The following is a 17,835-nucleotide window of genomic DNA, read 5'->3' on the forward strand; positions in this document are numbered from 1 at the left end:
ATTTGAAGGGAAAATATTTTTCGATCGTTGAACGAAGTTTGGCAAGCCTCTATTGCGACGGATAATGTGGTTGAAATCGATAGCCTGTTCTAAAGCCTCACTAGGAACCTAGTATAACTAAATTCTCTGAAACCTTTTTAGCAATAGGAACTTTTACCAGGACTTCATACTACAGTTCACAAAGAATTTGTAGTGACTCAACTCATTGACTATTATATCAAAGAATATTAAAAGTATTCCAGTGTTATATGTGACATTCATAGAAGCAACAAATATTAAAGAATTAAGAATAATTATTGAGCTCGTTCTCCAATCTTCAGAGTCTCTGGTTGTCAGCTACCATCAGGCGGTAGTATTTATTATTGGGAATGCAATTCTCAATATTTCGTAGAAGGGAGTAAATGGATACGACAGAACATAGTATCACTATCTGAAGAGGAAAACAATCGTAAATCCGCGGAGGGAAACGATGGAAGGCAATCGTAAACTCAGTGTCATGAATTTTGCGGGGCAACATAAAAGCAGGAAAAATACCTTTGAGTTATTTGAAATCATTCTTTACTGCACCTGGTCGCTTGCCGTGCGCCTGACATCCTCGTTTATTGCAAAATCAGAGACAGGGTGATTCTGCGGGAGGACTGAAGCGAGGTGTGGCTCTTTCTTTACTGGAAATGGTGGAAATTGATGGGAGAAAGGAATTGGGCGATTTAATCAGCACTAGTTGATACCGCGCGATACAATTTTTGTGCCAGAAGAAAGTGGAACGAAGCATGTTCAAATATTTACAACAGAAAAATAAGATAGGAGAAAATAAGTAGTATAGCCTTCCAATAAGTCAGACAGACTCAGCTGAGCAAGTAATGTAATACTGTATATAGTCAGGCAACATGTAAGCAGTATAAAAAGAAATGTATAGAGTCAGAGGAAAATAAGTAGTATAACCTTCCAATAAATCAGACAAATTCAACAGAGCAAGTAGTGAAATACTCTATGTAGTCAGACAATTACGTGAACAGTGTAGGAAGAAACACAGAGCTAGAAGAAAATAAATAGTATACTAATCCAATAACTCAGACGTCGAGTAAGTAGTACAACCATATATGTGGTCAGCCAGGCTCCAAGTAGAATAACCTCGTATATAATCAGGCAGTTCCTAAGGGAAAAAATTTAGAATTTCAAAAACTATTCTCAGCTTCTGTCCCAGAGGGCTTTCTCGCAAGTTGTTGCATGTTTTAAACAAATTTCGATCCTAGTTATCTCTCAATCAATATCTAAAAGCATTTCTATGATAACGTTAAAAGCAAACTCCTCCTTCCAGAAACGTTGCTTGCTAGGAGGACGTCCCATCGCTCCAGTCTCGTATTTCCTTGCTTTATTTCCGTCTTGATCACGGAGAGGGAAGCAACTGATTGAAATAATATGAGAATCAATTCCGGCAACGGCTGTCTCTCGAGCTCCTGGCTGTTTCTCCGCGAATTGAAAATCAATTTAGATGTTGCCGATTCCATTTCTCTTTGCCCTACTTGCAGTCATACCTCTCTTTGGCAACCAATTATTTTTGACTAATACTTGGAAGAATTTCAGGGGAACAAGATGCATAATTAGTGATGGCACGCAAAAGACTGACAAAGTGGGTTATTTGGGAAGGTGAGGCTGCGTGCAATGGCGATTGACAGAGAATAAATTCGAAAGAGGGTGTCGAGTTGCGGGTGGGTCGTTCGCGTAGGGTAGCGTTCAACTTTAACCCCGACCCAGGTCACGGACCGACGCTTAATTATCAGCCTTATCGCGTTCTGTCTCTCTGCCCATGAAACTTGCTCGAGATCAACGAGGCTTCCCAGAGAATCTCGCTCCGAGTTAATCGCGGCCCGATCTAATTAGTGACGTGACGACGACGCTGCATAACCAGACTGCAGCTCGTCGACACCGTCGAACGCTGATATTTCACTTGCGACGTGCGGCGAGTATTTTCCAAGTCGTGTTGTTCGAGCAAGCACTGTCAGGGGGTGAGTAAACATCTCGAATTTTCGATCCTTCCATCTCGTGGAAACATTTCTTGGAGTATTACAGAACTAATTAAGAAAAATAGATACACCGATTTGTCTTCTCAAGGTTCTGACAAGGGAAGGATCTCAAGAGATCGACTGCAATTTTAATGTGCTTTTGGAGAGTGATTGGCAACTTGTTATTTATAAAATACTACGTGTAGTTATTAAATCATTTTGAAGATGTGTTCTACTACAGCAAGGAGGTACGAAACTTTGATCGTTCCTGTCTTCTAAACTATTAAATACCTATACTCTATTCTACAAATTAGCAATCTGCATACTACGCTTCTGCAACAACACATTAAAATTGCAGGCGACAACGTGGGGTGTTTCCCTCATAAGAGGTACCTTCGTGAAATAGGAGCTCTCCTCCAATCCTCTGTATTCTTTTTTACCAGAAATCCTCTTTCCGCGTCCCTTCCTCGTATTCTCGAGTTTACGCGGATCTCAACCGATTTACGGTTCGACGAGCAGAACTGTTCGTCTCTTTGGAAGCTTTTCGCGCGGACTACGTAATAATATCTTGTTGTATGCTCCTTCCTCGTGAATGGAGAGGAAATCCCCGCAGCGAATGTCAGAGACACGGGTCACACTCGTAACTTTCACGCGAGTGCCTCCACGAATGGCGGAATCTTTTCGTAATGGCCCTAGATTGTTCACGTTTTATTTACCCAGAGTATCATCGAGCACCATTGGGAGGTGTTCTGCTGTCTAGAAAATTCTAATACACGCGAGGCGGCCATTCCGAAGTTAGCCAGTTTTCAAGAACCACAGTAAATTCTTGGGCGAAATTCTTGGTGCGCTTGGGCACAGTTTGTTTCACGATTAAGTATATTTAATTACGCCTGGGATGGTTCGTTAACTCGGCTGGGAACACTGGTACCATTCGGAGAGACAATTACTTTGCGTGCTCCGTGGTTTTCGAGTGACAGAACTTCTGTTCATGCTGAGTGGCTGGACATTCGAAGTCGCTGCTGTTTATTCAGCGATTAGTTTGCTAAATAAAAATTCCCTCTGACTTTATTCTCAGATCTCGCGGAACGCGATTCACGAACCGATCGCGGTTTTATTTTATCGCGCATTTGTTATCGCGTTGTTGCAGCTGGCAGCGCGACGACCCCTTTACGCAGATGCATTCCATAGGCAGACCTGACCGCTTCCTTTCGACAAATCATAAATCGAAACTCGACCATCCCCTCTCGTGGACTAGAAAAAGGCGGACACGGGGAAATAACTTTGGTCCGCGGACGGGAGCGAAAAAGCCGCGTGCAAAGCGAAATAGCGGGCTAGTCAAGGGATGCCCGCCCCCTTCTTGCAAAAAAGAGGAGCTCCAAAAGTCGTACGCGAATTTGGGTCTCGTAAACGGGACACGAGACCTGGCTCGACTATATCCCTGGTGCTTGCAACCAGTCAGCGTATTGTCCCGTCAAAAATTTACGTTTCTCGAACGTGATTCGTTTTTCGCCGCGTCCCAAACAGCCTTTTTTGTCGGCTGCTATGCGGCGCAAAAGGCATAATATATCATTAAAAATAAATAAACTAGTCCACCCCTCGCAGGCTCATTATTTTCTGAAATAAAATCTAGGTTTGTTCTCGTTTGTAACAGAGATCGTGGAAACGAAGATCGAAGCTGGCTTCTTTTGTATTGTTTGAAATGCACTGATCATGTTTCGGCAGAAATTCACGTAATAAATGGGTTTTATATTCAGGGAAAATTCGTTCCTCGCGATGGTACGATGATAATGAAACTCGTATCCGTGTCTACGTATACAATGAGTCTCTCATTTTTTCGTTAAATTGGATCAGCTTTGATATTATATTTCCGTGGAGAACAATTTAATATGGTCTTTCGTATCCCATTGTCGTGGTTATCATATAAATTCAACGCAATGGGGAAAGCAAAACTTGAGAAACTTAATTGCAATTCTGCTTTAGTAATGCAGAAACACATTTTTAACATTTTCGTAACAGTTACAAAACATTCTCGAATTCTGCAAATTTCAATGAAACATTTGTTGTTAGCTGCAGGGTTGCAAGGAAATACGAGGCGAAAAATTCTACATTTTCTCGTAATTTCCAAGTAGAATACTTTGAAGATTGCAGGCAATGTTTGTCGTAGAAAATTAGCGGAACTCGAACGGCAAATTCCAAGTACGAATTCTTTTCTGCGAAAACGAGGGAAGGGGAAGAAGATCAGAGGCTCAGCAGAGCGAGTCGGGCTCGAATTACGATGCAAACATTTTATTTAACTTTCTTCATTTTTACGTCCGCGCCTGACCTGACCCCGAGTCTTCTCTACTTAGAGTTGGCTGCGCACGACCGATTTATGGTTGGGTAATTCCACTTTCAGGAGAAACCTCTCTAGCTTGGACGTCTCGTTGCACTTGATCGAGAAAAACGAAGACCCATATAAAATGAAAATATGCTGCCCTTGTTCCCAGCCCCTGTCACAGAGCATGCGAATCAAGGAACAGAAAATTTCTACTATTCAGGGATACATAGAGCAAGTATTTTTCGAGTAAAAGTGTTAGAGAAGATAGGTTCGATCTCTTTAAGGGTAGTTTGAAGGGAAAATAGGGGCAGTAGCAAGGGGAATCGAGCTCTGATCGAGTTGTTTCGAAGTTTTCAGGAACACTTTACTATCTCCAGTTTAACGTACCTGCGACATTCTTTTGTGTCTACTTACAGCAGAACTCCAATAAAATTGTAGTGGCTATCTGGGAACTCCTAAAAGATTTGAATCTTTTCAGAACAAGAACCAATGTTTCTGAAAGTTGAACGACCTCAGATAATTATGGATGAACTCTATAAGACTTCGGTGACTTGAGTAAGCATCAGTAGAATTAGCCTGAAACTGGTCAGACGTCTCGTCAGTAGTACGACCAACTCTTTGGCGCGCCTCGCGTCGTTCAAACACAGGAACGTAGAAGTTTTCGGGGTGGAAGGTTCATGGAATTTATCAGCGTAAGTGAGCCCGAATTTACGTAACGCCAATAACGCCAATCCCTCATGTGATTTATCCTGAGCCAAGGATCGACAATTTGCAAGGGGCTAAGTCGAGGCATCTAGATCGATACTATTCATAGGCAACCACGCGAGAGGAGGTAAACAGGATTAACTAGAAAACTTGGGAATTCAATGCAGCCTCTGTCACGTGCATGCACACTGCCCCGTAATTAACGCGAGCCGCTAATAAAACTTGGAGAGCTACTTGCTGGGGCGCATTGACATGCTACTGAATAAAAATCACTCTCGTTGGTATTACCTGCATCCTCGATACTTCGATACAAACCGAAGCAGATTTATTCGAGGGAACAGCTTCCTACTTAATGATGTTTTCATTCGATTGAAATTCTCGTGTAGCATTTTTCCAGCTTCCTCTAGCTAGGAAATATTTAAATAGCAATTTAATTACAATTTGTCGCTGCACTGCTCCAGCTTCCGTATCGGAAGAGGAGTGGATTGATGAGTCTAGCTGCGGTTTCACACTGTATCGATTTCTGTTAATTCTCGCGTTATCGGAAACGCGTTTATACCATAAACAAGATCGAAAACCGATGCATCGATGGGCAACGCGACCTCCAGCATAATTTATCCCCAGAACTGTCTCCTCCTCGACACCTGTCCATCCTGGGCGTTTTCTTAAGAAAAGCAACATCTAAAACCTGAAAAATTCGCAGGCCTTTCGCCCTCGAATCTCCTAAAAACCCTGTCGAAGATGGCTTCCAGCTGAAAAGCAAAACAAGCTGGAGTGCAGCGTCCAGAAGAGATCCCAGCTCCTCTGCAGCATTTTCATTCGCGCAGGATTCGCAGCCCCTGGGATCAGGGTCGCCTTAATGCTCATGTAACGCGGCGAAGTCGAAAAATGTCGAAGTGGAAAGGAGATGTCTCGACGGCGAGGAGCCGGAAAATCGAGGGCGCTTCTGGGTGAGTGACCCCTTCTCATTTGACATTCAATGGATGGTGCGCGCCATAAAGGGTTGGAATGTCGTGTACTCGAGCGGCGTAAATTACGGCTGGCCTGGAAATTCGTTGTAATTTCCCAGCGTGACGATTAGACGCGTGCTCGACGAAACACGAGCGAATTCTCGCAGAAGGGATCGCGGTGAATCTCTATTACCCGCTTGGAGGGGAAGGGAGATAACGCGGGCGACACGCTGGAAAAAAAAGGGAAGCACGCGAGGGATTTTTCTCGCCTGTGCGAGAAATAATCAGCCAGAAAATGTGGGGATCAGCTGATTAATTATTATACAGAATTCTTGATACTTGCGTAAGTCGCGAAATTAATTCTGCTGTGCGCCTTCTTATCGTCACAGTCGTTCAGGAATGTGGTAATTAAAATCGTTGCCAGGATATGCCTCGCTTTGGCGAATGTACCAGGAAATTCTGTTATTGGCGAGAATGATGCACTTCACTACAACGTTTATTCCTGCAAAGTTAGCTGTCTGATTAAAATTTGCCTATTCTACTGTGCCCTAAGGCGTCACACATCCTGCTGTTCGAATAAAATCGACCTATTCCACTGTGTCTAAAATAATCAAGGTACTACAGTGTAGTCCAAATTGTAGATTTTATCTGTCTGATAAAAACCGACATATTCCACTGTGTCCAAAATAGTCCAGATAGTATAATGTCTATCTAGCTGCAAATTTCGTATGTCTGACTAAAATCACCCTATTCTCCTGTACCTCGAAATACCCTAGTATTCTAGGAGCTGCATATTGTAGGCGTCTGACTAAAACTGTCTAATTCTCCTGCGCTCGAATAGTCAAGGTACACGCTATAGAGGGACAGCATAATGTAGCGGAGACATTAGTGACATTACAAGTGAACGATAATCAGGGGCAAGCGGTACGATACATAAATTGTATTCACGTGTCAGCAAATACCGGTATTTGGCAAATAGTCAGCTCTGCGAACTCTGATAAGAGCCCCAGGGAATTCGTAATCGTATAATCGCGGAGCAACTAGGTGCCCCTTGTTACGAAGGTCTCTGGAAAGTGTCGTTTCCATGTAACCCTGACGAGGTCCACGTAAACAGTGCATTCAGTAGCCACTTTGCGAGTGGATCCCTCGATCATCGCGTTTTAGGAACTCGACAACTGTTCAACGATTACGGAGGAGTCCTGGAGGCTAATCCGAGGACCGATTGTGAATGGACTCTGCTCGAGGGGGCAGAAAGTTTCAATGCTCCTGCAATTAGACACTTATTCTCGGCTCGGGGGTTAATTAGCGCGTCCAGCTCGTCGAGACGAGTGTCGACGGGATTACTGTTATCAGCGTCTGGTTGAATCCACTCTGTACAATTACGCGACACGGATACCCTTGGATCGAGGATTCTTTTGTGCAGCATCCTCCTCGTGGCAATTACTCGCTTCTGAAGACTGAATTAAAGATCAAAGTGGCTTTAACGTCCCCTCTGATTCCAGGTAATTGTGATTAATTTTTAGACATCGAGGGAGTGTTACTTATCCGCTAAGGAGGAGTGAAAAACTTTGGGAATGTAGTTTCTTCCCTCTTCCCCGCGATTTTGTTATCAGTGAATATTCAATTCTTTTCAATTGCACTAGCGGAGTCCCGCTGGTGCAACTTTTTTCCCGGAGCCGATTAAAAACGAGTACACGATCGATCTTCGTTCTAAGTACCCAACAACGGAGGAGTCATTTCCGTTTTTGCGGTAATTATGCGCGCAGCGGCGGCGTTGCTTTTAATTTCAGCTGCGTGTCATTACGGTTGCCTTTGTGTCGAGTCGCTTGTTCAGCAGTCGTGGACCGATTGAATTTTTCATAAGACTGTAATAAGAAGCATTACGGGCCACTCTAGCCGACATAATGCAGGGGGTACAGTTATTCAAAGAAAATATGCAAAATGCGGCTGGATAATGGCAGCGATATTTCACGATGCATTATACAGTTGTTGCAGTTAATAATTTCGCAATTTCAATTCGAAATGAAGCTTTCAGCAGTTATGGCGTTTCTCCAATAAATAATATTCGATTATTTATTGCCATGGTTGGACGTATCCGTAACAAATCCAAACGTTTTATCGCACTGTGGCGTTTTTTATAACCTTCCCAGTGATTTATGTGCTCACTGACATATCGACCCATCTTTCATGCGACTGGCTGGAAAAAAAATACCTTTTTGATTAGAGGCTTTGAAAGCGCGGTTTTCAAGCTGTCCTGCATTTTTGGTCTGCAAATTTTGACAGAGAAAGATAGATAATTGACAGGAATGAGTCAGGATATTGAATCAGAGGACTGGATTGAAAATGCGATCTTCTATTCTTTTGCTGACTTTGACTGTTTTTGACGCAGGAGAATTGAGCAATTTTAGTCAGACGCCTCCAATCTGCAATTCGAACGATGTTGTAATATTCTTCAACTTCAAGCGCCTCTGCGCAGCTTAATGAATTTTTTTCATTTTACATATCAGGGTATAATTCAAGCCTGAAGCCTCCCCTATCAAATGAGACCTTAGCGAGTGATCTGCGATTTTTTTTCGCCGAGTTATTGATGTCTGAAGGGAAAGTGACCCTCAGAACTTTCAATCAGGCAGTGATCAAAAAATCGAAAAAATGACTAATCTTTGAGCTGTCATAACTCCGTCAAAAAAAATCGCAGCGAGGTCAGCCTGGTCTCATTCGAAAGGTCAAAGCCTTTACTTTAACACCCCTGAGTTGAACTTGGCCGAAAAAAATTCTTTACTTCAGGCACCCCCGAGGAAGAAGGGGTTGTTTTTTCGCGAATGTTTTCCAAATTTAGCCGACTCTCAGCCACTCACTGAATTTTTTCTGGAATATTTTTTGACAAAATATTGAAGACGGAACTCTTCCCTGTCGAATGAGACCACGGCGAGTGCTCTGCGATTTTTTTTTCGCCGAGATATCGCAGTCTGAATGAAAAGTGAGCCTGCAGCCTCTGATCCAGGCAGTGGTCCAAAACCCCAAAAAAGTAGCCAATCTTTGAGCTGCTGTAACTTCGTCAAAAAAAATCGCAGGGTAATGAGCCTGGACTCATTTGAAAGGGCAAGGCATCTACTGTCACATCCCTTTGTTGAATTTATTCGAAAAAAATTGTCCAATCCACAACGCGCCGACATAGAGAGGGTAGTTTTTTCCCAAATCTTTTTCAACTTCAGAGAACTGCCAGAAACTTGATAAATTTTTTTTGCCGTATTTTTCAGTGGGATATTGAAGCTAGGTCCTTCTTCTTTCGAACGACACCTTAGCGAGTTCCCTGCGATTTTTTTTCGTCGAGTTAGCGCGGTCTGAATGAAAAGTGACGACTTGGTCTTAGAATCAAGCAATGATCCAGAGCTCAAAAAAAAGTCAGTTTTTGAACTGCTGTAACTCAGTCAAAAAAAATCGCAGAGAGGTGAGCCTGCACTCATTTTAAAGGGCAAGGCCTCTACTTTTTGATTCCTGAATGGAATTTTTCCACAAAAATTTGTGCGACTCAGGACTAACTATACAAATGGAAGTAGTGCGGTAGAGCTTTTTCGCTATTTTGCCATTCCTCTCTCATTGCCGATGTAATTTGTTCTGCCCTTCTCTTCGGACCACGATTGATAGCTGCATTCCAGTCTGCTGTTTGATAAACTATTCCCAGTACTACGTAACAACTTGTTAGCCGAATTTCTGTTCCCCTCTTGACTTAATACTCGCGTCGCACGCAACGACGCAGCGTTTAAAAATCCATGCTCGTGAAAAACGAGCAGCAAGGCCCATTTAGAGATACGGACGCTGCTGGGTCGATTCATTTGTCATGCGTTTCGTGTATTTGTCTTCCCTACCAGTTATTAATTACTCACGTCGAGTAGAGCCACGTACAAATATTGGCTTACACGGAATACGGTCGGGAGTCATTACACCAGTGGACAGGGGCAACACTGGGGCCATCAGTCTCCCTGTAACGATTCCATGTTCACACTTTATTCGCGTTTCACTGTGATGTCAGAACTTCTAGTCGTGCCCTAATATTATTTCACCAAACAGTTCATGGATCGAAGTTCAGACTCCTTCTCAGGTAACTGTTGGCTGTCTCTGATTTTGAATACTGAGGCAAATACTTCTTTCTTCTTCTTCTTCAACTTCCTTGGGACCAGTTTTTCTTGCGGAGGATTCCTAAGGACTCCTATCAGAAAGTTTGAACTTCTGAACCACGTTGGTAACTCCATCGCCGAATGAATATGCATTTTGGCTACTGGAAGCAATCCATATGGGTCTGCAGGGGACGAGGCACACCTGGGTGGACGTTCCCCAGCTTATTTTCTTGGCTCGTTTTCGCGCGAGTTTATGTTCACCAGCAGTTGCCAAGATATGCCCTCGCAAACGGTTCAAGGGCCGCTGCAAGATGCTGGAGAGGCGCAGCGTGCACGGAAATAACTTCTGCGAACAATGGAGGGCACGCCAGCGATTCCCCGCGGATGAACGTCCGCGGAAGACTGCTCGAAGGCATTTTTGGCGGCATAGTTTCCGCCAGAAGGCTCCAGTCGATGAGATATTCGTTCGTCTTCGCGACGACAATGTCGAACGAATTCTTCGACGCGTTCCTTCGTAACGAAGTCACTTTGGAATCCTCTGGGATTTTGTAAATACTGCAGCCTCTCGATGGTGGCTCTCACAGCACTTTGGGCTCTTGCTTCAGCTGAGAAGTAGTAACTATCACTTTTCATAATTAATATACACTTCTGGTATTCCATTTCCATCACTCTGATCCTCATTTTCGTTTATCGAAGGGACCCATACGGGTCGCCAAACTTGAAACTTTCAGCTATGAAACGCGTGGCTCAGAATATATGGACCACAGCGTACGCACTATTTATTCCCAAATAATAACCGAGTCCAGTGAGTGAGGGACGCAGGTCATCCATGACACCTGTTTCTGCGAGTAATTCAGGGGACAGGTGGTGGACATTGGCGTCCCCCTTTTATAAACAGAGCGAGCAGCGGGAGAGAGAGAGAAGAGGCTCTGTGACGAGAGACGGCAGTGTTGAATAGAGCCACAACTCCACCCACCTGTTCCACCGGTCAACAAACTCGTTCCCGCGTTCCCGAAGTCCTTCTGCCGCGGATTTCAGCGCGAGCCAAATGCACCATAAAACCACGATCGAAGGATTAAAGGGTATTCCTTTGCGTTCGCAAAATCTCGCCACAGAGACAATGAAACCGTTACTTTGCGCGATTGCAAATCAACAAGTGGATTCTGCATCATCTGGACCTCTTTTGTTCGACACTTGATACATTGTATTTCGCTCTCGATAGTGGTTTACCGGAGTTTGGATACACATTCATGGTACTTTATTCTCAAATTTACAAATATTTGAATGTTTAAATACTTGAATTTTCAAATATTTGAGTTTTTAATAATTTGAATTTTCAAATGTTTGAATTTTCAAATTTTCAAATTTCCCAATATTCAAAATTTTAAGTACTCAAATTCTCAAATTCTTAAATATTTAAATTCTGAAATATTTTACCTTTCATATTCTCTAGGTTATAAATTTTTATATTTTCGAATTTTCTAATTTTTCCCTTATATCCTGCATGTAGCGTTTATCCTCAGGTTATACTACTTACAATTCGATAGTATTCGAGGCACAACCACGTTAGGACGTATCGATCTAACTCCATTAAAAGACAGAGGCAACGTGTCAGCAGCATTCCCCTCTGAGGTTTCTCTCTCGCTACGTGTTCCCGAAGTTCCGAAATAACGTATTGAACAACACCTGTAGCGAAGTTATGGGGGCAGAAATTAACAGAAATTCGGGTAGCGCGCGCGACGGTCCGCAGTTCCGATTTATCCTTTGAAGGCGTTCCCAGCGTTTCTGCAACGAACGGCCGCTGCAATTTCGAACTTTAAGCCTTCCTCGGTTGATATAAAGGCGGGTCCGCAGCGGCTCTGCAAATAGTCATTCACCTGCGCCCCAGCATCCCGCCCGCTATTTTCTGCCCTCCTCTTCGTTTTGCACGCACTTTGCGCGCCCGACGCGTCTTATTAATGGATCCCAGAGTGCGTACGAGTGTTTGCTCGTCCAGCACAATTGCCTCGGATGCGATTCATCCGGCAGACGCTTGGCGTCGGGGATGTTATTCCCCGCCGCTTCGTAAACGTCGAACCTTCATCGCGGAGATATATCGCTGGCCAGACCTCGATGAGTAACTTTATCTCGAACTCTCGAGGGGACTCGAAAAGGGGCAGAATTTGGAGAATGCTGGAGCATGGAGAGTGAAGATGAGAGAGCTCAGGGAACATGGTAATTTTTATTGTCGAAAGGGAAGCTTCTTGAAAGGCTCTTATTTTTGGGTTTAATTATTCTAGGAATTGCAGAGGAAGTAAGTTCCATTGGCGAGTTATTGAACATTCTATTAGACACTTCTTCCTATGCGAGGGAGACTTAACAGGGTGTTCTCCAATGGTGCAAAAAAGCAGAATTCTCAGTTTATTTTCTAAGCTGAACTCACCACAAGGACCAGAGACAAGATTGTTAAACTGGAATTTAATACCGAAATTTACGATTTTTCTGTGGTTTCTATATTCAGCACCTTGGAAAATCTCTGCAGGTTTTATTCTTAATTTTTTTTAAGCGTAGAAAATGCCTGGAATTTTTAGCTCTAGCGGCGTAAATAACAATAGTTTTCTCTCAACTAGAATGGCGCATGGAAGCTTCCGTGTATCACAATTCTTTTATTCGCCTCGCCTCCACTGGAACAGACATCCTACAAAACGATGTCGAATAGAATATCCAGCTATCGTATTCGCGTGAAATAGCCCAAGCCTCCGATATAACGCGGCGTAACAACGTCTCTCAAAATGCGGGAGAACATTTCGTCGCTGGAATCCCTGGAAAATCCTGCGCGGGGTGAAACCTAGTCCACTGAAATGGGGAAGCATGTATCGCGCCGATAACAACGCCTCTCCCATTTCTCTTCGCCATAAGTAGACGTGGGCACAGAATTCTACTTGTTGTCCCAGCCTCCCTGCGTCTGGAGAGCATCCAATCCCAGATCTCTTGAATATCAATTGTCTCTTTGGGTCTCCCACCTCCTTCGATGATCCATGCCATCTGGACCCCTTTAATAGCTCTTCGAAAGGGTGGATTATTTGCCCAGCACGAGGAACCTTCGCTGCAGGACTCGATTCTGATTCAGAAATGGTGAATAAGTCACTTTGATAGAATTCTGTAGAATTATTTATTCAGTTACTTATTAATGGGATTTAACGTAATCCTTCGACTCACATATTACAGTGTGAGAACAAAAATAGTACAGCGTCATAATTCTGTGGATCGTAAGGCACTGCGCAACTCTACTGAATATTTTTTATTATTATAGAAGGAAAATTGAAAGGGAAAGTGTTTTAGCATTCCAAACATGAAAGAGAATGCATCGACGCTTTTAAAGGCGATCCTCCCAGCATTTCTTTTCATCGTCGCTGTTAAAGCGAATAACTTGTTAAGAGAACGGTTGTTCTGAGAGCAGAAGGAGCGGATTATTCCTCGAATCCTGAGAAGCCCTACTAACCAATGCCATTATGTAGACAATCCTTGAAATTCAACTTTCAACTCAATTTCCCTGAAGCGAGTTTCCTAAGTATTGTTCCGTTTCCGCGGGAACTTCTGCGGTCGTTAGCAGCGGGCCCCAGGATCATCGATTTCAAGAGGAACTGAGCCATGACACGATAGCAGCTCTGTAGAACAAGATCTTTAAGTTATACGATGTTGTGGACAGATGAAACTGGTTCGGGGTCCAGAATCCTGGACAGTTAGCTACAAGGACCTCGGTTACTGTCTTCTGGTTAAGCAAACTTATTTCACGACTTCTGCTGCTCCCCACTAAAGTTCTTATTGGCTTGAGTAATTACTTTCTTAACGATAGTTTTGGATCCTCTTCATATTTTACCAAGTTTCAGAAAAATGGAGAAGTGTGATGCAAGTTTGTCGGTGGAAGAAATACAAGATGGCAGACAACCCCTCGACTTGTAAATAAAGAGGGGATGGTGGGCGTAAATTTGGGAGAAATTAGCTCGACGTCGGCGGTTCGCCATGTTTGACGCGACAGTGGACCATTTTGTCGGAGGGTAGACAGCGAACGGTTTCACGCTTCGATTGGCTTAACGAAATTTCGCCACCCCGCTCTGACTCTCAGCCACTGACTTAATCGTATAAATATTGGGTTATGCACAGCACCTAGGACCCTGTCGCGCACGTGCATAATTTGCAAATCGCCCTTAAACCCTCGTGATGGCCACACGATGACCAGGACACGTTAGTATTCAGCTTCAGCGATCAGCAATTATTCGAACAGCGTTCAAGTGACTTCATAAATGAAGAATAATTCGGAGCAACCTTCCAGTTCTATCAATCGATCATTTCTGCAGCTGTCTAGAATCATTACATCCACAGAAGCATACCAAACAAGACACAACTGAAATAAAGAACACGACAGTACATCAGAAGCCACGATCTCCAGGTGGATCACAGTCGCCAGCTCCTAAAATATTAAACCCTGAAAATCTCGAGGCATTCGCAGCCACTCTGCGGACTGATTCCTCGGGGAGGAGGCAGTCAAGTCAGTTTCTCCTTAACGTCAATCCTCGTAACTTCGTTTTTCTTATTCCATCATCCCTGATCAGCTTCGGTTTCTGCGAGCGTTTGGGGTGCACATCCAGGGGGTGAAAGGCGGCTTCCTGCTTTCTCCCCGTCGTTTCGCGAAGAATCGAATCTCGTTCGAAACTAATTTCGTGCCTTTGTGGATCGACGTCATTACCGCCAGCAGACGCCAGGCAGCTAGGCAGCCAGAGGGATGCCTAGATTTCCGATACTATTGAAATCCGACCGAGCGAAAAGTAAATTATATGAACTCGGTCTGTCCCTCTCGATGGCGAGGCCTGGACCGCTGGTCCCTTTGATGTTCCCGCTGATGGAAAGGAGAGCCGCTTTGGAACGCGTTCTCAGGCGGAACGCGATCTTCCGCCTCCTTTCGATGATCCTCGCGCGTCCAAGCTGGGATCGGGACCCCAGGCGGATCAAAAGTTCCGCCTGGCACGGCCAATTTGACAGCGGCTATGAAAATGGCAAAATATTGGGATAGATCGGCCTTCAGGAGCAATTCTCTGCGCCTTCAATCAGCCATAAATCCTTTGCATTGTTACGCAGTACACAGCTCAAGAAAATTATGGTATAAAAAGACTTTGGCCTGAAATCGGCCAATTTTGACTGAAGTCAACTCCGTGAAAAATTATCTCAGGGACATGATTTTTCTTTTAAATTAAAGCCTGGAGTCTTTACTTTGAGATACTGTATTTAGATTTTAAGTTTAAAGTACTTCTACTCCTGTGACACCTTAAGTCTGAGGGCATGTTTGTTATATTAAAAATTGCAAAAATTGACGAGATGCACAGGCGTCAAAAAATTTTTTCCGGGAATATCGCTTATATGACATAAAGTTCAATCCTTCCCCTGTACTTTAAAAAAAGATCAAGTCTCTACCATTTTTTTTCGCAAAGTTACAGCTTTTTAAAGAAAAGCTTCCATTTTTGCATTATCATGGAAAAGTGCTAAAATCGCAAAATGCAAGGTTTCCTTTAAAGAACTGTAACTATGCAAAAAAAAATCGTAGGAACTTGATTCTTTTGTTAAATTAATGAGAAAGAATCCAATTTTATGCTCTCGTAAACGGTATTTCCGGAAAAAATTTTTTCGAGTCTGCGCAGCTCGCCAAAGTTGGCAATTTTTCAGTACGGCGAATTGCAAAGTTTGACAAAAAGCAGATACCTGGAAAAATTTTTTTCGGAGATATCGTTTACAGGATCAGAAAATAGGAACCTTTCCCTTTAATTTGGCGAAAGAATCAAGTGGCTGCGATTTTTTTTCGCAAAGTTACAGGACTTCAAAGTTAACCCTGCATTTTTGCCATGTGTTGCGACTATCCGATATTATGTAAAAATGCAAAGGTTACTTTAAAGTGCTGTAACTTTGCGAAAAAAAATCATAGAGACATGATCTTTTTTTTAAATTAAAGGGGAAGGTTCCCACTTTATGTCACTCTGAACGATATCTCGGGAAAAAATTTTTTCGAGTCTGTGCAGCTCGTCAAACTTTTCCATTCTCAATACGACAAACATACCCTCAGATTTAAAACCTTGCAGTCTTGGGAGTGCATTAAACTTAAAATCAACCTATAGTATCTTAAACTAGAAACTTCAGGCTTTGATTTAAAAAAAAGATCGTCATTCTACCGTGATTTTTCGCAGAGTTATCGTCAATCAAAGTTGAGCAACTTTGCCCAAAATTTTCTATAATCTATGCCATCATTTTTTTTCAGCAATACAATTCCTGCTCGATGAGCCATCAGACTCCTGGACGAGCATTAGAAACCCGATACTTGGTAGATCTTTTTGTAAAGAATATCGAGATAAGCAGGGCAGCTGATATTACAGTGTCACAAAAATCCATCTACAGCATCCCTGGCGACGAAATCGATACTGAATGCGATTCGTCGTCGCGCGATGAACAGGATGGAATTTCCAGCGATTTCTATCTCTGAACGATCGATCGATCGTCAGTGTTAACTTAAAGTCGGCGTCGTATTACAGCGCGAGCACGCCTCAGTCTCCGCTCGAAACACGTTCACCCTGGAACTGGTAGATACAGCTGCAGGTTCGATCGATCGTTGACGTTACATTTATCGCTTGCTTTGAAAGGACACTGTAACGAATGCACGTTGCGATGCGTTCCATTGGGAACTCATTTCCCACGACATCGTTTCAGCAGAGTCCTAAGCAGATTTCGATCGACAGCCATTTAGGGAAGTTTGATACTTCATTAATCGGATTGCCATCGTGCGCTAGCGATAAAACTCCCTATGGAAACTGGCTCATAAGGAGTTCCTTGTTTTACGATGTCTCGTTTAAGTTTCTTTCGGGGTTTTGTTGCATCCTTCCAAGTCTACGGTTCGATTTATTTTCATGGCTGAAGTATGCTTCTGGGTTGAGGGGCTCTTAAATTCTAAACGTTGAATATATTAAGTGGAGTCTGCGGAAAATACGCAGCCTACTTCCATGGGGGATTGATATTACTGCTTGGAATTTATACTGGTATTTCTGTGGCTCTTCAATCAAGCGAATTAAGAGGATAATGATAAATAACAGAATCGTTGAGGGTAGTACGATTATTGAAATTAAGAGAGACTTGGCTGATCTCCCAAAAAGCACGCAATCGAGCCAAACATTTAGGGGGTGGAAGAGACCCAAATGGAACTTCTCTAGTGTAACGCAATCAGCTTCGTTTAATTAACATCCTTGCCCCTGATGTCTCAACCGAACTCAGGCTCCCAAGCCCCGCGGGGCTACAGTTCTCGATCAAATCGGTCTAGAAATGATTTCGAAACTCGCGTCCCTTTGGTGTTCGAGCGTGTATCGTTTTGATCGACGAGTCTACCTCTGAACTGCATCAATATTGGATTAACAGGGAAGCGAGTAGCATGCAGTCACTTTGTTTGGAAGATCTGCTCGGTCTTAGTGGTCCCAGGACTGCTGCTCTCATTTACAATTAACGAATCACCAACCCTGAATTTTAATTCGACCCAATTAGGTCTTCGAAGTGAATAGTAGTATCTATATTTTGGGAATCTGTTAGAAGCTGCCTGGGCCACTGACAGAACGCTACAAATATCCCAGCAGTAAAAACTAATCCAGCTTTGCTGTAAAACGTTCGATCATTTCGAAAATAAAATCGCGGTATCAGAATTTCGGCGCCCAGAACTGTTCAGACCAATCGAAGCTGAA

The 17,835-nt window shown here is 43.3% G+C and overlaps 1 protein-coding gene across 1 annotated transcript in view; it reads left to right on the forward strand.

Moving 5' to 3' along the window:
- The window catches only part of Con (leucine rich repeat protein connectin), a 195,196-nt gene that overhangs the window by 43,367 nt on the left and 133,994 nt on the right, over positions 1–17,835 (forward strand). The window lies entirely within an intron of this gene.

The sequence above is a fragment of the Calliopsis andreniformis genome, chromosome 7 (genome assembly GCF_051401765.1).
Source record: "Calliopsis andreniformis isolate RMS-2024a chromosome 7, iyCalAndr_principal, whole genome shotgun sequence".
Lineage (NCBI taxonomy): Eukaryota > Metazoa > Arthropoda > Insecta > Hymenoptera > Andrenidae > Calliopsis > Calliopsis andreniformis.